The sequence below is a fragment of the Anser anser genome (assembly GCF_964211835.1).
Source record: "Anser anser genome assembly, chromosome: 1".
NCBI lineage: Eukaryota > Metazoa > Chordata > Aves > Anseriformes > Anatidae > Anser > Anser anser.
The window spans coordinates 73186155-73197015 of NC_139720.1; positions in this window are offsets into that span (position 1 = coordinate 73186155).

Here is a 10861-nt window from a genome sequence, read left to right on the forward strand (position 1 = left end):
TCGGTAGATCATGCACATTGAACTCCAGTGAACAACAGGCTCCAAAACAGCACACTCCTAAATTTACAGTCTTATGTGCTCTGGTAATGATTAAAATGAGAAGGGACAAAATGTAGAGTATTTTCTGTGAGGGTTCATCTATGCAATAATTCACACAATTGGATTTGTAATCCCATTGACATTGTTATCTCAATAATAAGCCAGGTTTTATTTTTAGGGAGTGACAGGAAATACTGTGACAATAGTGTATGAAATAGGATGTATCTATTTGGCATTCAGTACCTGATAATTGCTAATGCTGAGGGTTCGAACAGTTCAATCAATGATTTCTCTTAAAAGAGAGAGAGGAGGAAAAAAATCATAAATGAAAGGAGATACGTGACTGCCACTGAAGAGCAATTAGGGTCCAGCATTTGGAGAACAGTCAGTGTATTAGGCACTCAAGCATTACTCTTCCCTTTGTATCAGCTTCTACACAATCCTCCTCCCATCTCTAACACATTCTTCACAGCAACAAATTGTCCCTGGCATGACCCATGTTTCCAGCTAATGAAGTTCTCCTCTGTTCCCCCTCATTCCCTCAGAAGGCATCAGTTTTCTATTTTAAAAATATCAAGTCACCCTATCTCAGCTGCATTATAAACAAAGACAAACAAAACAACCCAAAACAGTTTTGTGTGTGTGGAACAAGAACAAAACACTTCAAACCCAAAGAAGTTTCCAATAAGCCACTCATTGAAATTCAGGAAGAAAAAAACCCAAAGGGTAAAAATACCCCCACGTATCCAAGTTCTCTGAGGCCATTTCTTTTCCTCATCTGTGTTCCATCATCTTCTTCCTTATCCAAAAAAGTTGTGGTGTCCGTGGGAGTATGAAAAAACATTGGTGTGACCACCAGAAGGAACTCTCTGGCAGCATAAAGCCATGCGTTATCCCGTCTCCAGGAACTCAGCCTCACTTCGACAGTCATAAATATTCTCTGATGAGAAAGCAAAGGGTAGTCATTCATCTAGACTGAATAATACTTTAAAACCTTGAAAAACACACTGGGATCCATGCTCTGTCAAGAGACAGAACTTAATATCCATGGGAAGCAACTTCTGATTGGCTTTGCGTGGCAATTACAGCCTGTGGGACACTCAGAACTGCCCACCTCCAATGCTGGGATAATCCAGGCTGGGAAGAGTGCTGGGCCTTGCCATTTCAAAGGTCCCATCCCACGTGGAGGTCATTACATTTATCTGAGGGCAGGATGAAACTTAAAAACCTTCCCAATTCTTTCCCTCGTTAGAATACTTTCCATCCATTTTTGCTGGTCTCATCCCATGTTTAATATTTGTTCGAAGCCAGTCTTCACATTATGCAGGCCTCATTAGGTGTAGCTCCACAGGGTAGCAAACTAAAATACTGTATCGGCGAGAGTGATAAGCCTCGACTACATCACTAAATGACACACAGATGCATGCAGGCTGAAGGAAGCATCCAAGCACAGGATAGCTTATAAATGATAGCTAATGTATACTATTAAAGGGTACCCAGAAAGTTAGGTCACCCTTTCAGATAAGCACTGCCTTTGGAAATTTTCAAAACTTTACAAAACATTTATGTACATGTTTTTAAATGAGAAAGATAGAGAAAAGACTCATTACTGATTTAACTGTATGCTGAACCATGTATTCAGAGATCTAAATTCCACGAGAGCATTACCTGACATCTTGCTACATAAATATTCTGCTTGTGCAAGCAGATCCACAAATGATCATTAATGTAGTCATAGTCTTGCAAAAATTATTGATGAGAAAATTATCTTTACGACCAGCTTTCATTTAGTCAAGGAAATTAACAAGGAAATTTAAAAAAAAAAAAAAAAGAGAGGAAAAAAAAGATCTAAATGTAAATCACTCTTCTCCCTTGGCCTCCCTTTCCATCTCCCACTGAATAAGTTAATATATTTACTATGAATAAATAATAACTTTATACTCACCTTCTCCTTTTATGTTAGTCTTTTACATTAAATGTAATGTTGGCACTCAAGGTAGAAACAGGTAATAAAACTGACCTGGTTATTAGTCAGTGTAGTTTCAGAACTATATTCACATTTCTTCCTTTGAGAATGTAACTGATTGTTGACACAATGGAGGCCAAGCATGCATTTATGGTGCATGATATCATTGTGTGGATAATAGAGGGAGTTTACTTATTCCACAGATGACTGCCACAAGAGAATGTAATTGCTCAATAATGTGTTGATGTACCCATGGGAAGGATTTAAGTCATCTGAGACCTGTATTGGTAACTTGCCAGGAAACCCAGCAGTAAATTTAATTTGCATGAAATGGAAGAATTGTAGCCATCTTCCACAATAAAGATAAACAGAAGAAGGGAGGAAGTCAGGAAGAGCCAAAAAGACACCAAAAATCCAGAAATCGGTTAGACTTTCAGTCATCATAAGTAACTTGGAGGCATAGTGCTTAAAATAAATAAATAAATAAAGTTATCAAGTTTCTGATTTAAAAGACTAAGAAAAAAAACACATTAGATTAAAAATAAAGTTTCTTTATTATTATTATTTCTTTTAATAGAGGTCCAGGATGTGGAGGGTATTGCCAAGTAGCCATAAGATTTTGGAAAATGTCGTCATTTTCCATGAGGAGACATCTATGTTGCTATCATCTATCATGCATCTTAGCATCTATCATGCTACTTAAAGAAAAAGAAAAAAAAAATGGAAAATTGAATGCAAAGTAAAAGAGGCAAAAAAACAGTTACCTGGATGCAGGAAATAAAAGCTCTAAGTGTAGAAAATTTTTAAGAGGAGAAGTCAACACAAGTGCAGTGTACTCCAGAACATAAGCTGAAAAACTATTTATGGATGACAAAATCTTTGTACCACTTGCAACATTATTTTTTTTTTTTAATATATCAAGTTAAAGCAGAATATCTGGCTGATAAAGTACGAGTGAGACAAAAAAACACACAAAGTAACAGCCAAAGCAGAGTTAAGAGCTCACTGAACATTACAAATCTAGTAGCATAACACAGGATCAACCCAATAAATAGGAATATTTTCAACTTCTTAAGGACACGAAGAGTCATAGGGTGAGAATATAGCTTAGTAGATGCTCAGTTTTAAGAACCTAACTCCTTCCATTGATTTTGAGAAGGCTTTCCAAACACTTAAATTTCAGGTACATCCATCCACTTTTTTTTTTTTTTTTTTTTTTAGTGCATGGAGTTCTTGATAAAGAATTAATCTTTGGATATGTTGAGAAGCATTTTAAGCCAATGGAAATTGCAGCTCTCTCCTGTAATGAAACCCCTAACAATGTAAAGAAACCGTGATGTTATAACAAAGAATGACCCAGAGAGCCCTCGCTGTCTAGGACTAACTTGGAATTTAAAGCCTGTCCCAGTGTCTGCCTGGAGTATTATTCCTGGATTTTCAAAACCGATCTCCACAAGACACAGCTCAGAGGAACCTACCCATTCTTAGCATAAAATAGTTCAGACCTCCGCCCCCACTCTAAGTCAAATGATCTGATCCAATGAGATACATCATGTTATGATGTGATGCTCAGATAAGGGCCCAAACGTAACCTACTCTACTGAATAATAAATAATAATAATAAATCCTGTACTACTGTAGCTAATTTCAGGTTATTTTTTCCAGTGGGTCTTTTCCTCACAGCCCTCACTCTATCCCTTCCCCTCTTCCCCTAATCTGATTTTTCCTATTTTCAAACATGATTTAGAAAACTGCTTAATGGCAGGTGGGTGGAGGCACTCCAGATAGCATGTTTATTGGTAGCTCAGCAGTTATTTGTGGTTGGCGTTTTTGGTTGCCCACAGGAATTTCCAGGGTGTTGTAAACAGATGTGGGTTCTTTTCTGCTATATAGATCACACCATAGAAAGATATCAAATGGAAAAAACAGATTATGAATAATGCACTAGTGGCAGTGTTTGAAGCTCAAAACTTTAAAGACTAGCCTTCAAAGTTATGGTTTTAGTTGTTAGGTATGGACATTTAGGCTACTGGATAGCTTTTGAAATCAGAACATCACTGAGAAGTTTTCCAAGTATTTGGAGTTCCATACAAATGAGGTGAAAGTGGGTTGAATACCATAATTTCAAAGCTAGTTGCGCACTCACAGCACTGCCCTAATCCCAAATACTGCTTCTTGCCTTCTTCTCCTAGGTATCACACTCATTTTCTTTTATGTTAGTGAGACACCTAAATAAATCTTCCACAATATTTTGCCATTGTAGTGTTGGCAAACTAAAGAGGAGGGCCTTAAGGGTATGAGTGACAAGGTAGACCAGCTGCTGGTACAGATTAGTAAAGCTCCACTGATCTCAGGCTAGCTCACATTAGCCAAGAAATTTTACTCCTTGTTCTCTTTTACACTTTTACTGGTACAATTATGCATAAATTACTTTTGCCATGTGATTTGTGTGTGCCACGTGCTCACACAACAGACATATGGTGGCCTTTCTTCCCTTGAGGTTAACAAGCAGCACATGATTAAAATCACGTTAACTCAACAGTCACTCTTACTCTGGAATTGCCAGCTAATGCTTTTTCCGTCATTTATTTTTTCAGGAGGGTTTGTATACATTTGTGTCATTCAATTTTAGTGCATGGCAGGTTACAGCAGAGCTTTGATTCATAGCCGGACATAGATTATTTTAAGCAGAAGGAAAAATGAATCCTGGTTTCAATAGCATTGTACTGTCATCTTGCGGTCGCAATGCTTGGTTCCTAACCCTTATTTGGAAATGCCTTGAACAAGAATTTGATGTGAGCAGGAAGAAATAGTGATTGCCTCACTCCTGGGGCTTTGGTTTGTTTGGAGGCCTTCTTCCTGCGGCTCTTGCGACAAGAGAGAGATTGACCTTGCCAACTGTTCCCACTTCAGTTCTCTCCATCTCCTTCCTTCATGAGAGGACAGCATGACTTCCTCCATAAAATCATCATTATTTAGAAGACTCCATCTCCTCAGGCCTCCAGCACTACAAACACTTAGTCTAAGAGAGATTTTCAGTGCAGTGCTGTGTACAGCTCTCCTTCCTGCATAAGCTTTAAAGGTGGAATGCTTTACTTCTGTCTGCTACTGATATGCATCCGTTTCACAACTCAGGAAAATCATTCCAAACATCTTCTTGGCTTAATTCACTTTTTCCAACTTGCAAACAGCAACCTTTTTTGCTTTATCTTGACTGCTCAAGATACCAGCCAACGCAGGATTCTCCCAGTAGACTCTTCCACTCAGCTCAAGAGTGAATTTCTTGAGATTTACTAAAACAAGAAGAGAAAGCTGTGAGCTAGGCTGCCCTTCAACTCCAATTGTGCTGCTCCCAAGCTAATGCATTGCTCTCCCACCTGCCTCCTTGCATCCCCCTACAGGCTACAAAGCCATATTTCAGAAAGACGCACAATGTACATTCAGTCCCAGTGATGTCTGACATAGTCATCCATCAGTGCATGAACAGAAACAAAGAAATAATAGTTGGCTTAACTAGTTACCTGGAAGTGTGTAGTGTGAGGATACCCCTACCCTAAATCAGACTCCAAAAGAACCCTGTCCTTCTCCTTTAGAGACAATATATAAATCTCTTCTTATGCAGATTCTTCATGACTCTTTCACAAATACCAGGAATAAAAAGCTTAAAATCTCCATTTCTTGTTTCTATTTGCAGTCTTCACTGTAGTCATTTCACTCATTAGAGAAAAACACTAGTACAGTCACTATTGTTACCTTCAGTTTCAGCTTTTGTGTTTGGGCTACCAATACTTTGAGAGAATGTTTATTTTTGCAGAAACAACTGTTAACACTAAAACTTTAGGGAAAATTCACAACCACATTGCTACAGTGCTCAGTTCACTATCTGGGAGGAAAAACATTGTATTTTGGTTAGAATTGTGTTACTATTGATCCCTTACATGGAATTCTAAGTATGCATATTGAATTCCACATTTTCAGAAAGAATTACATACAGCTTAAAATGTTGTAAACCATGTTTACTTCAACTATTTCCATATAGAGATTGTTATGATCTTGCAATGGGTTTCCACAGATAGACTTATGCATATGTCTGATGCATAATAGGCATCAATCAACTTAGTACCAGAAGGGGTATCCTCTGTGGGCTCTGGGATCCACTTGTGCACCTATCAGAGTACACAAGAGGGTTATACTCTAAAACTTCCCAAAGACAGTATATTGACTGCAATTTATTTATTTATTTATTTATTTTTATTTTTTTAGCTGTACATATTTTAAAACGTTGGAATTACTCACTTTACCCTCACACCTTCAATATGGCTAAATTTTATTTTGGCTTCAGAACAGAATTAAACTACTTGCAGAGAAAAAAAAATGTAAAAATGCTTCAGAAAGAGATGACTGCAAAATGATGGGGATAGTGTGGAAACTTGCAACTGACAGCTTCTACTGGTATGACAGATGACAGAAAATAGAATGAAATGCCAAGAATCCTAATTGTGGTAGACTTAGCACAGATGTTAGGGGACCGATCTCATCAATGATTGGTCCAACCACCAGGTATGGAGATGTTAATGAATGCAGGAATTGATAAACTGCAGAGGAAAAGCAAAACAACAGCAGAGTAGTGACAAGGCTGACAGACAAATACTGTGGGAGTAGCAAAAGTTTGTCTCCCCAGAGGGACAAAACACACATGCATATGCAACCCAGACAATGTCAAAACCAAGTTTCTGCTACAAGACTCCAATAGCATGGTGCCTTGGCTCTGCTTCGGGAAAGACCACCTCTAACAGCTGAAGACAGTTCAATGGCTAATTCGGTTCTTTGCCTCACTTACCGATACTGCCAACAAGGCTGCTGATTAGTACTAACTGTGATGGTGGTTTCTGTGATGTGGACAGATGCTTGCGAAAAGCTGGATGGAGACCACCAACTCTCTTCATATAGGCCACTAAACAGCCATCTGAGGGTAACCACTAGGTCGCTGGCAACTTGGGTTAGATTCAAACTAGTGACTTCGAGGTGAAAAGGCTCCATATTCAATTACCAGTCCCCTGAGTCATCCCATCCACCCTCTATAGTTATTTCAGAATGCTTTGGTAAGCAATATCTGAGGACATTACATGTGTTCAAAATGCTAAAAATACACATCTAAGAGGGAAGGGAAAAGATCAGATAACCCAAAAGTAAATTTTCCTTTATTTTGGTCAAAAAGAAATAAATAATTATCCTAATGATTTGGGATATCCCATCTATTATCCTAACACTCCCCACCCCTCCTCCCCCCCCATATGAAAGGGCTTTTTTCTCCCCCTTTGCTGCCCCAATTCATTTATTGCAAATATTATTAGAATACTAAGAAGAGAGAGAGTGTTTTGGGAAAAAAATATATATTTCTTTTACTTATTTTCTAAACAGTCAAATCAGCAGTAGAAAGAATGGAAATGTACTTGATGGTGGGGGGTGTGGGAAGGGATTAAAAAAAGCCCAGCACTAAAAACGACGACTCCCAGGGATTCTGCCTAGGGCTTCTCAAAATTGCAGACTTGTTTTAAGAGTGACAGTGCCCTCTGGTACCCCTGGGATATGGTATTTTCAATGCAACTCCAGAGTTCCAGCAATCTATTTTTGTCACCTATCCTGGGATCTGACAACTCTCACCAGGGGCTCAGTTAAACAAGCCTCCAGTTTTTAAACAAAGTGGATTTTAATTGAGAAACACCTGTGGTGAGAGAGCCCACTGGCATTATTAAAAAGCAAATTTATCACAGTGAATCATAGAGGCAGGGGGAGGGGGGTGAATAAGCAGGGAGGGGGTGTGGGAGGGATGTCCAAGCATACGTCATACCTGCAGCACAGTACCATTCCTTTCATAAAACTCCCTTGAAGAAATGTGTAGAATTTGACTGCACACCATGAAGAGTGTTTTTCCCAACAAGCTGTTCCCAGGGTGTTGAAAAGCTATCATTCATAAAAAATTATTGAGGGGGAAGGAGGTAGCAAAGGGGAGTTCAGAAGGCCAGGGATGCCAATGGAAACCACAGAATGAGACCCTCTGTAAAGCACACACCTGTTTATGGCCACCATAATAGCTTAACTAGAAAGCTTAAAGTTCCAAATTGCGAGGGGTAGGAGAAGGGGAGAAAGAGAGAAAACATAATGAAAGCTTGTTCTAACATCAAAATACACTTTAACCCATGGAGTGCAGACTGACAATGGATGGCTGCAATTTAGAAGAAAGCACTGACAATGCAAAATACACTTCAGACACATCTTGGTATCATTAGATAGACATGAGCTCAGGCCACAGATTGGAAGAAGCACCACTTTATAGAGTATGTGGCTAAAAAAAAAGAAGATCTTTAAATAATATTTAGTGTTGGCCTAGACAGCAGTTGACAATAGAGTAAGTTCCAAGGTCTGTCTAAATGCATTGGTAACTCCTGTGACAAAGACTTTACAAAGCAAGTAGAAGAGAGTGAAGCATCAGCCACCCTGCAAAGATTTGCACGATATGCAAATGTTTAGAATGACAAAGAATGTGCTGTAATTTTAATGACAGTGTTAGTGAAATCCCTTGGTCATTTGTAATAGCGTTATGCATGCACTCTGTCCTCAGTGAACAGTAAAAATGACGTACACAAGCTTGCTGGCCCAGGTGAGAAGACTTGACATTAAGAATGAGATTTTTCACAGGTATTAGTGAGTAAGTATGCTGGTTTCCAAAAAGCAGCTAGGCATTTTCATCCATTATTCCTTTATGAAGTGGTTTTGTTGTCATTTTTACCAAGAGTTCCCAAAACTTCTTGAGAAAACAAATCTCAGAGTGAATTGAGGGAAACCACAGGCAGAGTGAATAGACATATCTTGCACTGAGCAGGGTTTCAATCATTCTTACTCTAAGCCTTTATCTCAGGTATTCTGAGCAAGGCTGGAAGGTGGCTTTTGATGCAGCGATCTTAGTCTTGTTCATAAATGAGCACTTCTGGCGGAACCCATCATGATGGGCCTAGAAAAAGCAGAACATGAGTTTTGCTGTAGGTCTTTGATGAGGAACATAGGGTAATAAAAGACAGTTGTATGTATGCCTCCCAGTTTCTTTTCACTAATGATGCTGTCCCCTTTTTCTTCCCCTTCTTGAGTGTGCACACATTACATTTTTTCTTTTGCCTTTTTCTTACGAACAAGCCTTCTGAACATTGCTTCTAATCAGAAATAGGGACAGTCCATGGTGTGCAGAAGATCCTTTTCACATGATTATTTCTCTGAACTTATGTTTGTTTCCACTCAAAAATGATAGGAAACTTTCAGGTTTAGTATAAATGTTATGAAAATCACCTGACATTTAAACAAGACCAAATTCAACGCAGTGTTTCTTACTAACGAAGCTTCAGTGATGTCTCTAAGACATACAAAGCAGTATTGGGTTTTGGTGTTTCTGAACTCAGATGTGATCAAGTATGCAGCAAAAAGAAGGTGGGGTTAATTTAAATGCTCTTGATTTCAATGTCTTTACCTTCAGCTGCTTTTACCTTTCCTACAAAAGATGTGAAAAGATATAAATTCTGATTTAAATATTTTGTTTTCTATTTACATATTTTAAATAAGTAATTATTTTCTGAATTACATATGACTACTAGAGTAAGCTGTAAGGCTGCAAAAAACGCTGAGCCAGACAGCAGAATATCTTTGATTCTAATAAAGCAACAGAAAGACACAGGTAGCTAATCCTGTCCAAAATAAACTTGGTGTGAAAGTAGATATTGCTTTGATCTTAGACTGGAGAAGGAAGGATCTTCCTAAAGGCAGTTTTGGGTTACAAAAATCTGAAACTGTCAGAGTCTGGAAAGAATGATGCTAAATAATCATACACCCTGGTTTGTTTTTACAAACAGAATGCTAATGCATTCCCAATCCTCTAGTAGTCCTCTCTTGGTTTTGAACTACCAGAACTACTCCCTTTCTCACCCTGTAGGGTCCACTTTTATTTGTTGCTGCAATCTCCAGTTTGAGTGGTTCCTTACTCCATGTTAGATGGACATCAGCAGGCAGCCCACAGAAAAGTGCAGAGAAGCTCTCAGTTTTTGATTTCTTTTGCCAGCAACACGCTAGTCAGGAGCAATAGCTGTTGAAAATGGCCATGACTGGAACAAAGACAATGCAAAAGCAAATTCAGCAAACAGTGGCTTGGCCCTCCCAAGTCTCCACTGGGAATGCATGAACTAAGGTTTTCCAAAGCTTACAACGTGGACAAATTTGAACTCGATTATGACAGAAGGAAAATACATAGCCATCATTTATATGAGGAATAGTTAAGTCTTTTAAAAATTTACTTTAAGGATACTATTAACATATGCCAAAAAAAAAAAAAAAAAGCATTAGCTTCTCATTTTCATAAATTACTGCATCTTATCAGAAATCACCATAAGAGAAAGTTCCTGTAAAGAAACTAATTAACCCTGAAGAGGCATGGAAAATTTCCACTTGAAAGGTTACAATTTCACCAAGCTACAAGCAACTGGAAATGGATCTCAACATGGAAAACATTATTTAACCCTAAAGAGGGACACTGCTAACAGGTCTGCCCATAAACAGCAATCACGACCTAAATATCTTCCACATGTAACTGAATAAGAAACACTCGTTTTGGGGTATACTGTAAGAACAGTGCACACACACTTTTATCCAGCTGTGACTTCAACATACTGCAAAGCATCCCAGAAGGAAATCAGGAGAATGGAGGCAATCCACCTAACAAAATTGCTTCTTTCCTTAATGATGCCGGTGACTTGTCCGTCTCCGCACCCAAGCAGCAAGGCACAAGGGTCCAGCACCTTGGACAGCTCTGCCGGG